This window comes from Aotus nancymaae, unplaced genomic scaffold (genome assembly GCF_030222135.1).
Source record: "Aotus nancymaae isolate 86718 unplaced genomic scaffold, 86718_ANA_hifiasm-v0.15.2.pri h1tg000058l, whole genome shotgun sequence".
Lineage (NCBI taxonomy): Eukaryota > Metazoa > Chordata > Mammalia > Primates > Aotidae > Aotus > Aotus nancymaae.
In genome coordinates, this window is record NW_026988472.1 from 34,529,091 (window position 1) to 34,552,100 (window position 23,010).

A 23,010-nucleotide genomic window follows, 5' to 3' on the forward strand; every position below is an offset into this window, starting at 1 on the left:
AAGGAAGATAATTCTCAAAACAGAAAGGGGGAAGAAGTGTGACATAAATAAGCTTGCGGTGTGCTTGAAAAGCTGACTCCATTGGAGGAAACCAAGTCCTGGGATCCAGAAAACAGAGTCTCTTGTGTTTGAAGAGTCAAAGGAAAGAAACTGTGTGGTGGATTGGAGCAGTAGTTAGTGGAGAAGACAATCTAAATGTCTTAAGAGAGGATATGACCTCTGTATTGTCTTAGGGGATATGCAATGAGCCCTCTGGTGCTGTTGAACTCCCTAGGACTGGAAAGGGGGCAATAGTTGTGAGTTTCACAAAATAGGGACACCTGAGCCAACCTGGGCTCAGCACTTCTAGGACATCAGGGCACCGGAAGGGACAAACTTGTGTGACTGATGGGACCAGACACCAAGAACTGTGACCTATAGGCTGTGACATGGTTTGCCTTTGTGTCCACACCCAAATCTCATGACAAATTGTAATCCTAACAAGTCAAGAAAGGGACCTGGTTGGAGGTGATTGGATCATGGAGGCAAATTTTGTTTGCTGTTCTCATGATAGTGAGTGAGTTCTCATGAGATCTGATGGTTTACAAGTGTGGCACTTCCCCGCTTGCTTGCTCTCTCTCCTGCTCTGCCATGGTAAGATGTGCTTGCTTCCCCTTCACCTTCTGCATGATTGTACGTTTCCTGAGGCCTCCCAGCCATGCTTCTGTACAGCCCGCAGAACTGTGAGTCAATTAAACCTCTTTTCTTCATAAATTACCCCGTCTCAGGTAGTTCTTTACAGCAGTGTGAGAACAGACTAATACACGCTGGCTGCAGTGGCTCACACGTGTAACCCCACCACTTTGGGAGGCTAAGGCAAGAGGACTGCTTGATCCAGGAGTTTAAGACCAGGCTGGGCAACTTAGTGAGACCCCCATCTCTAAAAAAAAAAGAAAAGAAAAGAAAGAACTGTGACCTATGGATGCCCATGTGCCATGAGTCAAGCACCCTTGGTTGAGCAAATCACAGAGAGGGTGATGACACACTGGCCTGGGATAGAAGCTGGGTCCAGGGAACTTCACAGCAGCAAAGGTAAAAACACTGGTCAGCAGCCATGGGAGACCAGTGTTCTTTGTGACACTGGAAGGCAGCAAGGACCAAGCATAGCAATGCCAGCATTGCTATGCACTTCCAGCGACAGTCAGCTGAGATCATCCATGTGGACTGTGTAAAGCCCACAATGTTCTCTGCCTAGAAGATTATGACTACGGGTGAGCTGAGAAGTTGGCACTGGATTTCCTGACCACCAGGCATATGCCGGCCTGAATCTGAATCTGTTTTCTTTTTTTTTTTTTTGGGATGGAGTCTTCTCCCAGGCTGGAGTGCAGTGGTGCAATCACAGCTCACCGCAACCTCCGCTTCCTGGGTTCAAGCAGTTCTCCTGCCTCAGCCTCCTGAGTAGCTGAGATTATGGGCAAGCACCACCATGCCTGGCTAATTTTTGTATTTTTAGTACAGACGGGGTTTTGCCATGTTGGCCAGGCTGGTCTCAAACTCCTGGCCTCAGGTGATCTGCCCGCCTGGGCCTCCAAAAGTGCTGGGATTACAGATGTGATCCACCATACTCAGCCATGCCTGAATCTATCTTAATTGAACTTGGAAACATGAAACAGACATGAACTGCTTACACTCTGAAGTTTGTCAAAAACTTCACACTGGTTATAATGAGAATACTAAGCCTTAAAAGCTGTACAGAACTACACATTAATGAAGTGTTTTCACAAGCATCTTCTTATGTGTTCGTCACAGAAGTCCTGTGAGATAGGTATGGGGTTGACATTATTTTCCCGTTTATTGGATAAAGCAATTGAGGCTTTGTGAAGCCAAATGAATTGCTCCAAATCATGTAATTATTAAGTGGTGGGCCACTTAATAATTACAAGCAGGTACAGTGGCTCACACCTATAATCCCAGCACTTTGGGAGGCCAAGATAGGTGGATCACTTGAGGTCAGGAGTTGGAGACTAGCCTGGCCAACATGGTGAAACCACATCTCTACTAAAAATACAAAAATTAGCCAGGTGTGGTGGCAGGTGCCTATAATCCCAGCTATTCGGGAGGCTGAGGCAGGAGAATCACTTGAACCTGGGAGGCGGAGGTTGCAGTGAGCCAAGATCATGCCACTGCACTCCAGCCTGGGCAACAGAGCAAGACTCCATCTCAAAAAAAAAATTAAGTGGTGAAGCTCTGGCTACCAGTCAGATATTTTGACCTTAGGCCAGTGGCCTTCTATTATGCCATGATGCCTCTCAAAAAAGGAGTGATAGACCCTTTTTGTGGATCGTAAGCTTGATTATTGGGTTCTCATGACACCGCGTGAGATGTGCCTCCCTCAAACCTCATTCCAATACCAGTACATTACCTATCTGAGGTAGAAAAATGAGGAGCTACGTGTGATGGCTTATGCCTGTAATCCCAGCACTTTGGGAGGCTAAGGCGGTCAGATCACCTGAAGTCAGGAGTTTGAGATCAGCCTGGCCAACATGCAGAAACCCTGTCTCTACTAAAAGTACAAAATTACCCGGGCATGGGGGCGCACACCTGTAAACCCAGCTACTCAAGAGGCTGAGGCAGGGGAATCGCTTGAACCTGGGAGGTGGAGATTACAGTGAGCCACCACTGCACCACTGCACTCCAGCCTGGGCAACAGAGCGAGACTCTGCCTCAAACAAAAATTAGCTGGGCATGGTGGCAGGTGCCTATAATCTCAGCTACTTGGGAGGCTGAGGCGGGAGAATTGCTTGAACACAGGAGATTCGCTTGCACCCGGGAGGCGGAGGTCGCAGTGACCCAACATAGCGTCACTGCACTCCAGCCTGGGTGACAGACCTAGATTCCCTCTCAAAAAAAAAAAAAAAAAAAAAGCAAAGAAAGAAAAGAAAAAAGGGGAAAGGGGAGGTATATAGGCCCCCCAAAAAATTCCAAAATTTTCCCTGATGCTAGCTTAGAAGGAGTGAATAATAGTGCAGGGCTTTATTCCTAAATAACTTCTGTTTAGCCCCACTGGTTTTTCTTGCATTAGTCCAGAACACACACTAAAAGAACTTCGGCTGAGCGTAGTGGCTCACACCTGGAATCCCAGAACTTTGGGAGGCTGAGGCAAGTGGGTCACTTGAGCCCAGGAGTTCAAGATCAGCCTGCGCAAGAATGCTAGATCCCTTCTCTACAAAAAATTTAAAAAATTAATTGGGCTTGGTGGCACACACCTGTAGTCCCAGCTACTTCAGGAGGCTGAGGTGGGAGGATCACTTGAGCCCAGGAGGCCGAGGCTGCACCACTGAGCCGTTATTGCACCACTGCACTCCAGCCTGGGTGACAAAGCAAAACCCTGTCTTCAAAAAAAAACAAGAAAACCTCCCTCCACACAGCTGGGCTGTCCAGCTGCTCCCAAGTCAGGTAGGTCCAGCCCCATGTCTGGGCATGGGGTGCCTCCTGCCTTTATGGCTTGCACCCTCACCAACCCCTGCCACCCCCACACCCCACACTTCTCATTGAAGTGGATGCTATGCGTAGTTCATGGGGATGTCTCCAATACTACCACCATCGTGCACCACTACTTATCTGGATTGTTGTTGTAGAATGTGTTTTCCTGTCTAGAGTGGCAACTCCCTGAGGTCAGAGGCCCTTGTTTCAGTCACCTTTAGTTCTCAATGATGCTTATTGCATAGGAAGGGGCCAGTAAAATTCTTCAAATAAATGCTTTTTCTTTTGTCTCAAGCACATAGCAGGTGCTCAACAAATATTTGCTAATTGCCTCATTGGCAAGTATCCTATTCTGTAGCCAACTCCTCCCTCTTCAGAATGGGACTTTAAAAAGGGCATATTTGGTGCTCACTTCGGAAGCACATATACTAAAATTGGAACGATACAGAGAAGATTAGCATGGCCCCTGCATAAGGATGCCACGCAAATTTGTGAAGCATTCCATATTTTTACCTTACACTAAAATTAACTCCAGATGGATTAAAGACTTAAACATAAGACCTAACACCATAAAAACCCTAGAAGAAAACATAGGCAAAACCATCCAGGACATAGGCGTAGGCAAGGACTTCATGACTAAAACACCAAAAGCATTGGCAATAAAAGCCAAAATAGACAAATGGGACCTAATTAAACTCCAGAGCTTCAGCACAACAAAAGAAAGAGTCATTAGAGTGAACTGGCAACCAACAGAATGGGAAAAAATTTTTGCAATCTACCCATCTGACAAAGGGCTAATATCCAGAATCTACAAAGAACTAAAACAGATTTACAAGAAAAAAACAAACAAGCCCATTCAAAAGTGGGCAAAGGATATGAACAGACACTTTTCAAAAGAAGACATACATGAGGCCAACAAACATATGAAAAAATGCTCATCATCACTGGTCATTAGAGAAATGCAAATCAAAACTACATTGAGATACCATCTCACGCCAGTTAGAATGGCGATCATTAAAAAATCTGGAGACAACAGATGCTGGAGAGGATGTGGAGAAATAGGAACACTTTTACACTGTTGGTGGGAGTGTAAATTAGTTCAACCATTGTGGAAGACAGTGTGGCGATTCCTCAAGGACCTAGAAATAGAAATTCCATTTGATCCGGCAATCCCATTACTGGGTATATATCCAAAGGATTATAAATCATTCTGTTATAAGAACACATGCACACATATGTTCATTGCAGCACTGTTTACAATAGCAAAGACTTGGAACCAACCCATGCCCATCAATGATAGACTGGACAGGGAAAATGTGGCACATCTAAACCATGGAATACTATGCAGCCATAAAAAACGATGAGTTCGCGTCCTTTGTAGGGACATGGAAGAACCTGGAAACCATCATTCTCAGCAAAATGACACAAGAACAGAAAATGAAACACCGCATGTTCTCACTCATAGGTGGGTGTTGAACGATGAGAACACATGGACACAGGGAGGCGAGCATCACACACTGGGGTCTGTGGCGGGGAACTAGGGGAGGGACAGTGAGGGGGTGGGGACTTGGGGAGGGATATCATGGGGAGAAATGTGAGATATAGGTGATGGGGAGGAAGGCAGCAAACCACATTGCCATGTATGTACCTATGCAACAATCTTGCATGTTCTTCACATGTACCCCAAAACCTAAAACACAATAAAATATATATATTTTTTAAAAAGGGCATATTTGGCCAGGTGTGGTGGCTCATGCCTGTAAATCCCAGCACTTTGGGAGACCAAGGTGGGTGGATCATCTGAAGTTAGGAGTTCGAGATCAGCCTGGCCAACACGGTGAAACCACATATCTACTAAAAATACAAAAATTAGCCTCATGCCTGTAATCCCAGCCACTCAGGAGGCTGAGGCAGGCGAATCACTTGAACTGGGAGATGGAGATTGCAGTGAGCCGAGATCACGCCATTGTACTCCAACCTGGGCAACAGAGCAGGACTCTGTCTCCAAAAATAAAAATGTTAAAAAGGCATATTCCCAGCCTGAGCAACACAGCAAGACTTCATCTCTACTAAAACAATAAATAATAATCTGGGTGTGGTGGCTCATACCTGTAGTCTCAGCTACTCAGGAGGCTGAGACAAGAGCTTGCTTGAGCCCAGGAGGTTGAGACTGCAGGGAGCTCTGATTGCGCCACTGCACTCCAGCCTGAGTAACAGACTGACACCCTGTCTCAAAAAATAAGTAAGTAAATAATAAATGCATTAAAAAGGCACATTCTGTGACTCAGTCACACTATAAGAATCATAGTAAGTCATCTCAGTCCGACAGTGGTATTGGGTATTTTCTCATGCCTGATTCAAACCTTTGTAGGCTTGAGTGGGTGGCATTTTGGGGGCCATGTCACCATTATTCATCCACTCAACCAATCAATTAACCAAGCATTCATACATTTAGTTATTCATTTATTCATTCATTTAAAAAATATTTAGCACCTAGTACATGTTAGACATATGATAACATGTAACTGCTAGTTTCATTATATAGGCTTGATCCTCTAGAATCTCTAAATAGATACATTTCCTAAATAAGTGACGCTCTAGTAATACACAGACAAAAAACAAAATAGCAAGATATATAGTACTTTAGATAGTGCTATATTTTAAGAAAGAAAGCAAGAAAAGGGATACGAAATGTCAGGAGATGGTAGTTTTTTTTGAGACAGAGTCTCGCTGTGTCACCTAGGCTGGAGTGCAGTGGCGTGATCTCCACTCACTGCCACCTCCACCTCCCAGGTTCAAGCAATTCTCCTGCCTCAGCCTCCTGAGTAGCTGGGACTACAGGCAAGTACCACCAGGCCCTGCTAATTTTTATACTTTTAGTAGAGATGGGGTTTCACCATGTTGGCCAGGCTGGTCTCAAACTCCTGACCTGATCTGCCTACCTCAGCCTCCCACAGAGCTGGGATTGCAGGCGTGAGCCTCAGCACTGGTCAGGGGTTGGATATTTATATTCTACGTAAGTTGGCCAGGGAACCAAAATCTATATTAGTCGTGGTTCTCCAGAAAAACAGAAAATAAAACCAATGGGATGAAAAAACGAGGTATGGGGAGGAAGAGAAAGAAAGAGAGATTGAAGTCTTCAGGGAAGAGCCGATGTTTCAGCTGGAGTCTAAAGGCAGTCTGGAAGTAGAATTCCTTCTTCCTGAGGGGACTGGGTCATTTTTTTTTAAGGTCTTCAACTGATTGAATGAGGCCCACCCATATGATGGTGCATAATCTGCTCTCCTCAAAGTCTACAGAGAAGGTGGCTTTTAAGGAAAAAAAAATCTGCAGAAAGTGAGGAAGTGAGTCATGCAAATAAATATCTGGGAGAAAGAAATCCAGGTAGTATGAGATGCAAGTCCAAAGGTCTTGAGGTAGACGTGTGCCAGACACGTTGCTGGAATAGGGTGACTGTGATGGTTAATACTGAGCGTCAATTTGATTGGATTGAAGGATGCAAAGTGTGGTTCCTAGGTGTGTCTGTGAGGGTGTTGCGAAAGGAGATGAACATTTGACTCAGTGGACCAGGACAGGCAGACCCACCCTCAATCTGAGTGGGCACCATCTAATCAGTTGCCAGCGTGGTTAGAATAAAGCCGGCGGGAGAAGACGGAAGAGCAGACTGGCTGAGTCTTCTGGCCTCCATCTTTCTCCAGTGCTGGATGCCTCCTGCCCTCAAACATCAGACTCCAAGTTCTTCAGCTTTGGGACTCTTGGACTTACACCAGTGGTTTGCCAGAGGCTCCTGGGCCCTTGGCCACAGACTGAAGGCTGCACTGTCAGCTTCCCTACTTTTGAGGTTTTGGAACTTGGACTGGCTTCCTTGCTCCTCAGCTTGCAGGCTATCGTGGGACTTTACCTTGTGATCATGTGAGTTAACACTCCCTAATAAACTCCCTTTCATATATACATCTATCTTATTAGTTCTGTCCCTCTAGAGAACCCTGACTAATACAGTGACCAAGGGTGGGAGCAATGAGATTAGAAATCCAGGGTGCAGAGCATGTGGGGCCTTGCAGGTCTTAATAACAACTCCAGTGTTATTCCGAGAATATGGAGGGGAGGGACTGAACCAAGAAATAGCACTATTTGACTTAGGTTTTAACAAGATCGTTGGCAGCTGTGGTGAGAACAGAGTGCAGGTGGGCAAGGACAGAAGCAAAGAAACCAGCTGGGAGGCTATTTCAGTAGCCCAGGTGAGAAATGGTGGTGGCTTAGATCTTGGGAACAGTCAGAGCAAAAGGTCGAGGGAAATGGCTGAATTCTGTTGATCCTTTGAAGATATAGCCAAGAAGGTTTGCTGACAGGCTGGATATGGGTTATGGCAGAAATAAAGCAATCAAGGACGACACTGAGGTTTTTGTACTGAGCCAGTGCAGCTGAGGTCTGCAGGAGTAGCTTGAAGTAGAGGGGAGAGTCCACATCCAAGACTCTGCTTGGGACAGGCAAGTGGGGTGCCTAACATATCCAGGTGGAGATATGTAGTAGACAGTTGGATGTACAGATCAGGAGGGAGACAGGTTCAGGCTGCAGATACAAACTGGGGAGTTACCGACATAAAGATGGCTTCAAAGTCCTGGAGATCACCTAGAAAGTGACAGTAGATACAAAAGAGGTTTAAGGACTAAACTCTGGGGCACCTCAACACTTGGAAGTAGGGAAAACGAAGAGGATCCAGCAAATGGGACAAGAAAGAGTGATCGAAAAGAGAAACTGGCCAGGTGTAGTGGCTCACGCCTGTAATCCCAGCACTTTGGGAGGCCTAGGCAAGCAGATCACAAGGTCAGGAGTTCCAGACCAGCCTGGCCAACATGGTGAAACCCCGTCTCTACTAAAAATACAAAAATTAGCTGGGTGTGGTGGCACATGCCTGTAATCTCAGCTACTTGGGAGGCTGAGGTGGGAGAATCACTTGAAGCCAAGAGGCAGAGGTTGCAGTGAGCCGAGATCACACCACTGTACCCAGCCTAGGCAACAGAGTGAGACTGTCTCAAATAAAAAAAAAAAATCAGCCAGGCATGGTGGTGCTCATCTGTAGTCCAAGCTCTAGAGACTGAGGTGGGAGGCTCACTTGAGCCCAGGAGGTCAAGGCTGCAGTGAGCTATGATAGTGCCACTGCACTCCAGCCTGGGCAACAGAGCAAGACCCTGTCTCAAAAAGAGGGAGAAAGGACACAGCTGGGCATGGTGATACGCATCTGTAGTCCCAGCTACTTGGGAGGCTGAGCCAGGGGTTTGAGGCTATCATGTGCTATGATGCTTGAGCTTGTGAATAGCCTTTGTACTCCAGCCTGGGCAACATAGTGAGACCCCATCTATTTAAAAATAAAATAAGAAAAAAATAAGAGAAGGCAAAAGAAGTGAGTGGGGTATTGTGGGAGCCAGGAAATAAAGTATTTCAAGGGAAAAGTGATAACATGTCAAATGCTGACACTAAGGACTGAGAAGTGACCATTGGGCTTGGTAAATGTCCAGGGGCTTCTGTGACTAGGGCAGTTGCAGTTTTGGTAGAGAGATGGGGCCTGATTGGGTAGGTTCATGGGAGAATAGAAGCAGAGAAATTAGAGACAATAAACAGAAGCAACTTTTTTAGAAGAGGTTGGAGTATTGAGCAAAGCACAGACAGGCTGGAATGCAGCGGTGTGATCATACCTCACTGCAGCCTTGAACTTGTGGGCTCAGGCAATCCTCCCAGCTCAGCCTCCTGAGTAGCTAGGACCACAGGCTCACACACCAGTATACCCAGAAAAGTTTTTATGTTTTTCTCGAGATAGGGTGTTGCAATGTTGCCCAGGCCTGTGGTCTCCAGCTCCTGGCCTCAAGCAACCCTCTTATCTCAGCCTCCTGAGTCACTGGGATTACAGGCATCAGCCACAGGGCCTGGCCCAGAAGCAACTCGTTTTTTTGTGTTTTTTTTTCTGAGATGGAGTCTAGCTCTGTCGCCCAGGCTGGAGTGCAGTGGCACAATTTCCACTCCCCGCAACCTCCACCTCCCAGGTTCAAGGGATTCTCCTGCCTCAGCCTCCTGAGTAGCTGGGATTATAGGCACCTGCCACTACACCCAGCTAATTTTTTTTATTTTTAGTAGAGACGGGGTTTCACTGTATTGGCCAGGCTGGTCTCAAACTCCTGACCTCGTGATCCGCCCACCTTGGCCTCCCAAAGTGCTGAGATTACAGGTATGAGCCACCGCACCCAGCCAGAAGCAACTTTTATTAGTATCGAAGAAATAATAGCACATGTGTGTGCTAATGGGGATGATGCAGTAAATGGGAGAAAGCTGGTGATGTGGTAGAGAGGGGAGAATTGCCACAGCTTGCTCTTCAGAGGAGATACAATCTAGCACGCAGTGGAGAGGCTGCTGTTGGCCAGGAACCTAAGCAAGTCATTCATCTTATTGGAGAAGTGGAGTATCAGGGCCCAGATGCAGGAGGAAGGGTAGCTGCTGTGATGGGAACTTGTGGACATGCTCTTCTAATAATTTCCATTTCCTTAGTGAAGTAGGAAGCAAGGTCAAGCTCAGCTGAGAGAGTAAAACTAAGGGAGGAGAGGTTGAGAGTTTGAGGAGAGAGTTAAAATATCCACCGCTAAACTTTGCTTGGATTTCTACGCATTGGAGGCAAGCTCTTTATTCAGTAGTTAGAACCCAAGACATACAAAGCCCAGGAGGGAGTTAAACCAAAGTCTGAAGTTCACTGTAAGATCAGTGTTTGCAGAAGGGAGGGAAGAGGGGAGTGCAAAGGACGCCAGGATGCCCGCAGCAAGTCAGGAAGTACCCCAAAGTGGACAAAGGGCACACCAGGTAGGGGGCCAGAGATACCAGTAATGGGGTCCCGAGTTAGACCCCATTGTGAGGTCTGTCAGTGCCTCCAGGAAGCAATAGATGAAGGGCACTCCCTCCATCGTGCCCAATCGCTCCCTTCAAAGGGAAGATGGGATGTAGAAGGTCAAGCAGGCCAGGAAGAAACATTTGTTTGCAGTTCCCCTGCCTCCAAGTGGCTGGCCCAGCTTCCCCATTAACATGGAGTATGCTGTGATGACGGTGCCTGTGAATATCCATTGCACTCCAGCCTGGGCAACATAGCCAGACTCCATCTCTTTAAAAATAAAATAAAATTGGCCGGACACGGTGGCTCACGCCTGTAATCCCAGCACTTTGAGAGGCCAAGGCGGGCAGATCACGAGGTCAGGAGTTCAAGACCAGCCTGCCCAACATGCTGAAACCCCGTCTCTACTAAAAATACAAAAATTAGCCGGGCATGGTGGCGCATGCCTGTAATCCCAGCTATTCAAGAGGCTGAGGCAGGAGAATCACTTGAACCCAGGAGGCAGAGGTTGCAGTGAGCTGAGATCACGCCATTGCACTCCAGGCTGGGTGACAGAGCAAGACTCCATCTCAAAAAGTTAATTAATTTAATAGTAAAAAAAAGAGAGGAGGCAAAAGAGGTGAGTGAGGTATTGTCGGAGCCAAGGAATAAATTATTTCAAGGGGAAAGTGAAAGTATTTGAAGGAGAAAGTGGCCCAGCACCTCCATTAACACATGACAATGGGGTGGTTGGGGGGCAGAGGCTATGAGGAAGGAGAGAATAATGACCTTCCGCACTTCAAGAAGCTCCCTGTGTGAGAAGACTGTGGTTCTCAAGTGTGATCCCCAGCCAGCAGCATCAGTTTCACCTGGGAAATTGTTAAAAATGCACATTCTCCGGCCCCACCTCAAACCTGCTGCTATGGTTTGAAGGCATCCCCTCCAAAATTCATGTTGAAAGGGAATCCCCATGGTGGTGGTATTAAGAGATGGGGCATTTCAGAGTTGTTTATGCTGTGAGGGCTCTGCTGTCATGAGTGGATCCATGTGGTATAAAAGGGCTGCAGGGAACTGGCTTAGGCCTTTTTTGCCCCTCTGCCCTCCACTATGTGAGGGTGGCACTGGGAGAAGACACTATGCATGGAGCAGGCCCTCACTGGACACTAAACCTGTCAGTGATCTTGGACTTCCCAGCCTCCAGAACTGTGAGGCATCATTTCTCTTCTTTATAAATAACTCAGTCTCCGGTATTTTGTTATAGCAGCACAACGGGACTAAAACATCTACTAACTCAGAAACTCCAAGTGCAGTGAGGCCCAACAAGTTGTGTTTTAACAAGATCATTGGTATGTACGCCAAAGTTGGAGAAACAGTGCTTGAAGGCAGCCTGCAGAATTTTCTATCTGCTCTTATCCAGTACTGCCACCTACTGGGCAAGCTCTTCAGAAGCCGTGAGGTTAATACAAACATCAGAAAAACAAAAGGGAATTTCCTTTTTCAATATTAACTTTACAAACGAAAAGCAAACCCTTTGCATTATGCAAACGCTAATATGCCATGGTTGTAATGAGTATATTTAGATTCTTTCCTTTCTTTCATAAAACATTTGATACCCGCTTTCCATGTATTCACCTAGTAAAATAGAGTTGGTGTTTTTGTTACAATATTCCATCAGGATAAAACTACGTATTCACAGTGATCACATATTTCGAAGTAAACTGTATGCATCGTCTGGCCAAGCATAAACAGATGAAGACAATGTGACCTAATATTTGGACTTCATACCATCCCTGGAAAATGCAAACGTTTGTTATATCACAAATTAGTCTGTTGTTCCATGGTGCTTGAGCTATTTCCGGTTTTCAGAAGTTATAATCCATAAGGCAATAAGTGCCATGTTACTATAGCTGAGTAGTTATTTCTTTGGGATTATAATCTCTAAAGTAAAATCTCTAGCCCAAAAGGTATAATAACAGACAGCACTATTTTAAATAAGTTTTTTTGTTTGTTTTTTTGTTTGTTTTTTTGTTTTTTTAATGGTTTGAAAAGAAAAATTTTAATATCAAGCCACCAAGGAGAAAAATGCATCTCCACACTCGTTTTTCACCTATATTATCAACAGCAACAATAGCAACGATTTATTGAGTACCCACCAGTATCACAAGAACTCTGGGAGTTTAAAGCTAAACTTAGGCAGCTTATCAATTCAGAACAAGGTCAGAATATTCACTTTCAGAACAAAAAGATTTTTCTATCCCTAGCCATTTATGATTTAAATCTTTTTTTTTTTATTGCATTTTAGGTTTTGGGGTACATGTGAAGAACATGCAAGGTTGTTGCATAGGTGCATACGTGGCAGTATGATTTGCTGCCTTCCTCCCCTTCACCTATATGTGGCATTTCTCCCCATGCTATCTCTCCCCAACTCCCCACCCTCCGCTGTCCCCCCCACTCCCCCCCAACAGACCCCAGTGTATAGTGCTCCCCTCCCTGTGTCCATGTGTTCCCATTGTTCAACACCCGCCTATGAGTGAGAACATGTGGTGTTTGGTTTTGTGTTCTTGTGTCAGTTTGCTGAGAATGATGGTTTCCAGGTTCGTCCATGTCCCTACAAAGGATGCGAACTCATCATTTTTGATGGCTGCATAATATTCCATGGTGTATATGTGCCACATTTTTCCTGTCCAGTCTATCATCGATGGGCATTTGGGTTGGTTCCAGGTCTTTGCTATTGTAAACTGTGCTGCAATGAACATTCGTGTGCATGTGTCCTTATAGTAGAACGATTTATAATCCTTTGGATATATACCCAGTAATGGGATTGCTGGGTCAAATGGAATTTCTATTTCTAGATCCTTGAGGAATCGCCACACTGTCTTCCACAATGGTTGAACTAATTTACACTCCCACCAACAGTGTAAAAGTGTTCCTATTTCTCCACATCCTCTCCAGCATCTGTTGTCTCCAGATTTTTTAATGATCGCCATTCTAACTGGCGTGAGATGGTATCTCAATGTAGTTTTGATTTGCATTTCTCTAATGACCAGTGATGATGAGCATTTTTTCATATGTTTGTTGGCCTCTTGTATGTCTTCTTTTGTAAAGTATCTGTTCATATCCTTCGCCCACTTTTGAATGGGCTTGTTTGTTTTTTTCTTGTAAATCTGTTTTAGTTCGTTGTAAATTCTGGATATCAGCCCTTTGTCAGATGGGTAGGCTGCAAAAATTTTTTCCCATTCTGTTGGTTGCCGATTCACTCTATTGACTGTTTCTTTCGCCGTGCAGAAGTTGTGGAGTTTGATTAGGTCCCATTTGTCTATTTTGGCTTTTGTTGCCCATGCTTTTGGTGTTTTGTTTGTTTGTTTTGTTGTTGTTGCTTTGTTTTTTTTGAGAGAGTCTCACTCTCTCGCCAGGCTGGAGTACAATGGCACATTCTCAGCTCACTGCAACTTCTGCCTCCTGGGTTCAAGCGATTCTCCTGCCTTAGCCTCCCAAGTAGCTGGGACTACAGGTGTGTGCCACCACGCCCGGCTAATTTTTGTATTTTTAGTAGAGACATGGTTTCACTACATTGGCCAGGATGGTCTCAATCTCTTGATCTCGTGACCCGCCCGCCTCGACCTTCCAAAGTGCTGGGATTACAGGCATGAGCCACCGCGCTCGGCCTATTTTAAATAAGTTAAAAAAACAAAACAAAACTAGAAATAACCTGAAGGCATTTGCAACAAACAACACAACATAGTTCCAAGGGATCTTGTCAACGCTCCTCGCTTCCCAGCATCTTTGGAAGCTTCGTTAGTTCTGTTTCCCTGGTAGAAGCCAGAAAACTTGGTTTCTCAACTTCTTTGCAGACAGTTCACACATGACCCAGGGCTCATCCATCAGCCATCTCAAAGTCAGAGTGATTCCAAAGTCAGCAATGTGAAGAAGCAAGAAACACAGGGAATCTACTTTCTGGTGATGGTGGCATCAGCATCGAGTATTCAGAGGTTCTGGAATCCAGTTCTCAGCATCACAGGTGCAAGCCGTGGGTCCACATCCAGTGGTCTTCACTGGATACCCGGTGATGCAGTCTGAGGAGCACTCCTGGCTGTTAACCTTTAAGTCCAACACTCTGGCCCTCTCAGAGATTTGTGAATTAATTTTCTTTTCTTTTCTGAGACAGAGTCTCACTCCGTCAGCCAACCTGGAATGCAGTAATGAAGTGGTGCAAACTCGGCTCACCGCAACCTCTGCTTCGTGGGTTCAAGTGATTCTCCTGCCTCAGCCTCCCAAGTAGCTGGACTACAGGCACCTGCAACGATGTCTGGCTAACTCTTTGTATTTTTAGAAGAGATGGGGTTCCACCATGTTGGCCAGACTGGTCTCGAACTCCTGACCTCAAGTGATCTGCCTGCCTCAGCTTCTCAAAGTTTTGGGATTACAGGCGTGAGCCACTGTGCCCAGCCTGTGAACTAATCTTCTTTAATAAACTCCCTCTTGGGCTGGGTGCGGTGGTTCATGCTTGTAATCCCAGCACTTTGGGAGGCCAAGCTCAGTGGATCACCTGAGGTCAGGAGTTCAAGACCAGCCTGGCCAACATGGTGAAACCCTGTCTCTACTAATAATACAAAAATTAGCGCTCGCTTCGGCAGTACATATACTAAAATTGGACCGATACAGAGAAGTGGTGGCAGGTGCCTGTAATCCCAGCTACTCAGAAGGCTTGAACCTGGGACGCGGAGGCTGCAGTGAGCAAAGATTGCACCATTGCACTCCAGCCTTGGTGACAAGAGCGAAACTCTGTCTAGATAGATAGATAGATAAATAAATAAATAAATCTCCCTCTCTGCCTGCATGATTGTTCTAGTACTTTTGCTATGTAACAAATCAACCTAAAATTTAGTGGATTATGTAGCTTAAAGTAGGGTTTCTCGATCTCAGCACAATTGGCACTTGGGACCAGATAATTCTTTGTCCTGGAGGCTGTCCTGTGTCCTGCAGGATGTTTAGCAGCACCCCTGGTCTCCACCCACCGGATGCAAGTACCACCATGCGCCCAACTCCAAGTTATGACAACATCTCCAGGCAGCGCCACACATCCCAGGGGGCAAAATTTCCCCTAGTTGAGAATTACTGGCTTAAAGCAATATTCAAGTATTGAGGATTGTATTAGCTGGGAGGGTCTGGCTTAGTGTGATCCATGCAGTTGTAGTCAAATGGTAGCTAGAGCTGGACCAGTGGGGGTCTAGAGCAGCCAGAGGCTGGCTGGAAATCTTTTTCTTCTCACGTAGTCTGAGGACCTCTCCACATGATCTCTTTGTATGAGCTTGTTTGGGCTTTGTCATAGCATAGTGACCTCAGGTTAGTTTAACTACCCATATGGAAGCTCTGGGCTCCAAAGGGATGTCTCAGAAAACTAGGCAATGCTGCTTGCAACCTAGCCTCAGGAGTCATGTTACCACTTCCACCATAGTCACAAGATTCAAGGGGGTGAATACAGACACCACCTATCCATTGGAAGAATGCCAAAGTTACATTGTAAGGTCATGTGGGATGGGAGACATTTCTGAGACTTAAGTGTGGGCTGTCCTTAGAGTTTTGCTTCCAATGAGGACAGCATTAAGGGACTGAGGTGAAAAATAACAGTGGAGAAACCTTGCAAGCACTATCTTGGCCAGGTAATCAGTGACAAGTCACATTGATAGCATGTGTCCTTGATGTCATGTGATGAGGGCACATTGCCTCTGTGGTCTTCTTCCTAAAAACCTGTAACCCTAGTCTAATCATGAGAAAAATATCAGACAAGCTTAATTTAAGGAATAGTCTTCAAAATACATGACCAGTACTCCTCGAAACAATCAAGGTCACCAAAAATGGGTGAAGTGTGAGGAACTGTCGCAGTCTAGAGGAGGCTAAGAAGACATGATGACTACACATAACATGATATCCGGGAGGGATCCCGGAACAGAGAAAAGATATTGGGGGAAGCTAATGAAATATGAATAAAGTCAGGAATTTACTTAGTATCAGTCTTGGCTTGTTAGTTGCAACAGAGGTACCACAATAATGTAAGAAGTTAACAATAGGCAAGACTGAAGCCAGGGAATATGGGAACTCTGTACTATCTTTGCAGCTTGAACTCTCTGTACTATCTTTGCAACTTTTCTGTCTATTTAAAACTATTCTCTTTGGGAAGCCAAGGTGGGTGGATCACTTGAAATCAGGAGTTTAAGACCAGCCTGGCCAACATGGTGAAACCCCCATCTCTACTGAAAATACAGAAATTATCTGGGTGTGGGAGCACATGCCTGTAATCCCAGCTTCTTGGGAGGCTGAGGCAGAATTACTTGAACCCTGGAGGCAGAGACTGCAGTGAGCTAAGATCATGCCACTGTACTCCAGGCTAGGCAACAGAGCGAGATTCCATCTCTAAATAAATAAATAAATAAACTATTCTATGTGAGAACATCTGTGTCCTAGCACCCAATATTTTGGAGCACTCTTTTGAGATATCTCTGGGAGATGATAGAGCAATTAATTTTCATTCTCATTCCTATGGAGTAAGAGTAGAATTCACTCTTTTACCCCATACTCTTTTCTTCCTGGGAGTAAAGGCAAATGGAAGAAAAGGAAGCATGGCTAAACAATTAGAGCTGAACTAATTAAATGATCTTTTAAATTATAGTTCTCCATTATAATTAACACTTGATAGTCCTTATTTTTATGAGTATATATGTATTTTCATGTATAAGAATGAACAATATAAAATTACTGTGAATTGTTTTATAAAGAATTCTTTGAAAATTAAATTGGTATCTTAAAAATAAAATAAAATAAACTATTCTAAAATCTAAAGTTTACTTTGTTAAAAAAAGATGACCCCAAATACTTGGAAAAACAAACAGATACTTTTGTATAAAAAGATGATCCCAAATACTTGGAAAAACAAAACAGAACTTCTAGAAATTAAAAAAAAACAAAACAGTAAGCAAAACTGAAAATTCAATGGATAGGTTTAACAAGAAATAACACAGAAATGAAGAAAGAACAGCCAATTGGAAAACGGTTCAGAAAACATTATCCAGAATTTGGCATACAGACAAAAACAAAATACGAAAGAGAAGTTAACATGGGAAATAATGTGAGAAGTCTAACATATATGTAGTTGGGAGTTCCAGGAGGAAAAGAGAGAGCAAGAATTAGGTAGAGGCATATTTGCAAGTGATAAAAGCGGAGATAAAAGACACCGATCCATAGATTCCAGGCACCCAATGCATCCCAAGCAGGATTTTCTAAAAAGAAAGAAATCCATACCTAACACATCACATCAAAACTGAAGGAAAATGTCTTCAAAACTAAAAATTTTAAAAGTCATAAAAGAAAGTTATATTACCTACAAAGAAGAAACAGTGGGCTTTTTGACAAAAATAATGAAAACATAATTTCAATGAGCTCAAAGAAAATAACAGTCAACCTAACAATCTATACTTAGTGAAAATGTCCTTCAAGAATAAATGAGAAAAAAAAAAAGAAAGAATAAATGAGAAGGCTGGATGCAGGGGCTCACACCTGTAATCCCAGCACTTTGGGAGGCCAAAGTGGGCAGATCACCTGAGGTCAGAAATTCAAGACTGGCCTGGCCAACATGGTGAAACCTCATCTCTACTAAAAACATAAAATTAGCCAGGCATGGTGGTGCCCGCCTATGATCCCAGCTACTCGGGAGGCTGAGAATAAATGAGAAGTAAAAAGAAGAAAACTAGACAATAGAAGAACCACAGAGATTCACAAAATGAGGTTATTAGATTTCTTTTTTTATAAAGGTTTGGGGGTACATATGAAGAACATGCAAGATTGTTGCATAGGTACACACATGGCAGTGTGATTTGCTGCTTTCCTCCCCATCACCTATATCTGGCATTTCTCCCCATGCTATCTCTCCCCAAGGTTATTAGATTTCAATTTAAAAATTACTGTGGTTAATATGTTCAAAGACTTAAAAGAAAAAAATTAGGCCAGACACAGTGGCTCACGCCTGTAATCCCAGCACTTTGAGAGGCCAAGGCGGGTGGATCTCTTGAGGTCAGGAGTTCGAGACTAGCCTGGCCAACATGGTGAAACCCTGCCTCTACTAAAAATACAAAAATTAGCCTGGCATGGTGGCATGCACCTGTAATCCAAGCTAGTCAGGAGGCTGAGGCAGGAGAATCACTTGAGCCCAGGAGTCAGTGGTTGCAGTAAGCTGATATCACCCCACTGCACTCTGGCCTGGGTGACAGAGTAAGACTCCATCTCAAAAAAAAAAAAAAAAAAATTTTAAGTTTTGGCAAAAAATTAGAAACTATGAAAAGAATCAAATGAAAATTGAGAACAAAAAAAATACAGTAACTGAAATTGATCAATGGGTTTAACAGTATATTATGCACAGCTAAAGAAACAACTGATGAACTAGAAAATAGATGAGGAGAAAAAAATCCATGACAAAGTACAGAAGAAAAGAAAAAAAAAGAAGCAAACAGTGTAAGAAACATGGGTTACAATGACTAGATCTAACTAAGGGTAATCGGAGTTCTAGAAGGAAAGAAGAGACAAATTGGAACAAAGGCAGTATTTTCGAGATAATGGTTGACAAGTTTCTGAAACAAATGAAATGTATGAGCCACATATTTAAGAATCACTACTAATCTAAAGCAGGATAAATACAAATAAAACCACGACTAGGTACATCATAGTCAAAATGCTAACGAAGAAACAAATCTTAAAAGAAGACACACACGCATACACAAAGGCAATGCCTTCAAAGGAGCACCAGGACAGCTAGTTCCCAAGAGAACAAGTTTGAAGAAAGTAAAATGAGATCTTCAAAGTGTTGAGAGAAAAGAACTGCCTATCCCAAATTATATATTTAATGGAAATAACCTTCAAAATTAAAGGTAAAATAAAAATATTTTCAGACAAATGGCTGACAATATTCCTTAAAGGAAATACTAAAAGATATCCTTCAGGCAGAAAGAACGTGATCCCAGATGAAAGTTCGTATTTGCAGAAAGGAATGAAGAGCAACTGAAATTGTAAATATATGGGCTGTTCTAAATTAATACTGTACAATACAATGAAAATAATGTCTTAGAAGACTTAATATACACAGCTATAATGGCATATAGGTCACAAGAGGGTATAAATGTCCTAGAGTCCTTGCATTATCTGTGAAGTAAGCAAAAATGCCAATTAACATTAGACTTTAACGAATCCAAAATGCATGTTGCAATCTCTCTTACAACTATAGCCCATCAATTTTACTCCTGAGTACATGCCCAAGAAAAATGTGTGAACATGTGCACCAAAAGAGAAGTGTAAGAATGTTCCTAGAGGCGGTATTCGAGATAGCCCCAGATGTCGATAGTGAAAAGTAAATTGTAGTAGATTCATCCAATGGAACAAAACAGAATCAAAGAGTTCCAGAAAGTCTCCGTGGTTTGACAATCTTTCCCAGCACTGCCTCTGGAATGAACAGACTTGCTTCACTCCGTTTAGGATTAAAGGATTAAAAGTTCCGGAGGAGTGAATCACCCTCACATACTTTAGGCAACATGCTGGCACCTTGGCTCTGTTGAAGAGATTAGAGGAAGAATCTGGCAGATGGTGCCTTCAAGGGCCTCTTCATTTCTGTAGTGGGAGTTCTGCCAGATCCTCGATTTATCATTCCACCAAGATGGTACACACCTAGGGAACTGCCCAGAGGTAATCGTGCATGCTGTCAGGTAGGATGAATGGATGTGGGTGGAACCACCTCCCCCAACAAAACCATCCATCCCTTTGGACATATCTTCCCATAGATATACTTTCCAAAAGTCTGTTGCCTAAAATAATGTGATTTTTTCCCCTTACAACATAAAATATACCCACATGTCCCAAAGAGAGACACACCCAAGTCTCCTCCATTTCTGCACCCAACTCCGAGATAAAGATCTTTGGATCAGACCTGTGCCTCTTTTAATTCCATCACAATTCTACAACCTACGGTCTAAATAGCAAGTTTATCCATATTGAGGGGAAAGGAGCCAGTCAAAGAGATGAGAAATTCTTTAAAATATATAAACATACATATTTAACAAGGAAGAAAATTTAAGGATCAGCAACAGTCTTTGTGTTTCCAAATAGCTATGAGGTTTCTGTACTCCCTCATACAATCCAAATTCCTCCTGCCTTGCTAATATGAGGTGTCCCAAGCCTTACTTCCTGAGGGTCTCTGCCCTTCTTGGTCCTGCCTGTTTGGGCACTCAGTGGTATTCCACTGACTTTTACCTAGGGGAGCCCCCTGAGTTCCAGCCATCCTCTGCCCTACCCCCACGGTGCAACAGCAACCTATTTTGATTTTGCACTGATTGGAGGCCATCAGTCCAGCCAATGTTCTAACCCTGTTGACTCTGCCTTCATCCAGTGGTTTGAGCAAGCACTTTGTGGACTGCAGAACCCCAGTGGCTCTCTCTAGACTAGTGACCTCGCTGAAAGCAGTGACTCCTCCTCACCCTAGAGGGAGAGCTGTATGTGATCTCAATTTCTCACAATCGCCCCCAGTGCCATCAGCAACAGCAGCTGATGTTCTCAGAACTGGTATGCAACTCCCCCAAGTAGCTGGCACCAACACTCAAATCCAATCCCCACCCCCCGCCCCCATACAGATACACAGAACTCCTCTCATAGGAGCCCTGGAAAAAGAGAACCTGCCAATTAATATATGAAAAGATTTTCAACCTCACTAATAACCAGGGGAATGCAAACTGAAACAACAAGAAATCATTTTCACCTGCCAGACTGGAAACTATGACATTCTGGCAAGGATCAAGGCAAACAGGCAATTTCATTACTGCAGGAAGTATAAATTGGCACAGGCGTTTTGGTGAGCAATTTGGCAGTGTCTCTAAGACTTAAAAATGTTCACATGATTTCTCCTCCCCAACATTTCCTCTCTTAGGTGTCTTCCCTAGAAAGGGACACTCTGACATGGACAAGGAGGCAGTGTTCACTGTAGCACTGTGGAGAAGAATGACGATCTGGAAACAACCTAGAAGTCATCAGTGGGAAAAGAGATAAGTTTTCATTTTTTTATAGCTAAGCATGAACTAGATCCACATGCATCAACAGGGATTTCAAAACTGGATGAGATGGTTGAGCGGAAAAAAGCAAGGAATGAAAAAAGTGAATGATATGGACCGAGAGTATCATTTTTGCAAAAACAAATACGTGTGTTTATGTAATTTTTTTTAGGCCTGGAAAGATTTACTCCAAACTCATACCGAGGGTGGGGAGGGTGGGGAGGAGAGGAAACTAGATCAGGTTACTGTCAAAGAGGACTCTATTTATAACGTACTTATTTTCATAAGGAGAATGTATTCATGTTATACTCTCACAACAGAAAATTAATGATAAAAAATCATGCATGTTACTCTGGAAAGTTTACCTAACTTTCAAACACTCACTCACAGGTATATGATCAAGATTTACCTTTTGTGACATCCTCTTTGCAGGACTACAGAGTCAGTGGCCCCAGAAGCTTACAGAAGTATTCTCCTGGGAAGACAAGGTCTAACAGGCTAGACAGGCAAGCACAGTAGAAAGCTGTCACTGACACTTATGAAGCCAAATTCAAACAGAAACTTCTAAAGCTTTTGAAAATCCATCAAAATGAGTGAGTTTGGGCCCCTGAATTAGTTACCTACTGCTGCATAACACATTATCCTAAACCCTAATGGGTCAAAACAACACATTTCTGGCCGGGCGTGGTGGCTCACGCCTGTAATCTCAGCACTTTAGGAGACCAAGGCAGGCAGATCACCTGAGGTCAGGAGTTCACCAGCCTGACCAACATGGAGAAACCCTGTCTCTACTAAAAATACAAAAAATTAGCTGGGCATGGTGGGCCATGCCTGTAATCCGGGGTACCCAGGAGGCTGAGGTAGGAGAATCGCTTGAACCAGAGAGGCAGAGGTTGCAGTGAGCCGAGATCGAGCCATTGCACTCCAGCCAGGGCGACAAGAGTAGAAATTCCGTCTCAGAAAAAGAAAAAATTTCTTTTCTCATACCTTCTATGCTGCAGGAATCAGGGTCTCTCCCAGGGCTGCAATCAGAATGTTCTCCAGGGCTGCTGGCTCATCTGAAGGTTTCACAGAGGAAGGATCTGTTTGCAAATTCACCCTTGTGGTCGTTGGCCGGATTCTGTTTCTCACAAGCTGTTGGACTAAGGGCCTTGATTCCTCTGGGGTCGGCAGTTTCTCGCTGGTTGTTGGCCAGAAGTTGCTCTCAGTTCCTGGCCATGTGAACCTCTGCATGGGATGGTTGACAGCATGGTAGCTGGCTTCCTCAGAACAAGCACGTGAGAGGCATCAGAGAGAGACAGTTTGCAATCAAGACAGAAGCCACAGTGTTGGCCGGGCATGGTGGCTCACGCCTGTAATCCCAGCACTTTGGAAGGCCGAGGTGGATGGATCACTTGAGGTCTGGAGTTCGAACTCTGCCTGGCCAACATGGCAAAACCTGGTCTTTACAAAAAATACAAAAATGAGCCGGGAATGGTGGCATGCACCTGTAGTCTCAGCTATTAGGGAGAATGGCATAAGCCCAGGAGGTAGAGGCTGCAGTGAGCCGTGACAGTGCCAGTACACTCCAGCCTGGGTGACAGAGCATGATCATGTCTCCAAAAAAAAAAAAAAAAAAGTCAC

The 23,010-nt window shown here is 44.2% G+C and overlaps 2 non-coding genes across 2 annotated transcripts; both read left to right on the forward strand.

Moving 5' to 3' along the window:
• Positions 1-2,306: 2,306 nt before the first annotated feature.
• Positions 2,307-2,411, forward strand: LOC135270012 (small nucleolar RNA U13). The gene has a single exon (XR_010338240.1). It is a non-coding gene; the product is annotated as a small nucleolar RNA U13 (small nucleolar RNA).
• Positions 2,412-3,866: 1,455 nt separating this feature from the next.
• On the forward strand, positions 3,867-3,973 carry LOC135270039 (U6 spliceosomal RNA). Its single transcript, XR_010338254.1, has one exon. It is a non-coding gene; the product is annotated as a U6 spliceosomal RNA (small nuclear RNA).
• The last annotated feature ends 19,037 nt before the right edge of the window (positions 3,974-23,010 follow it).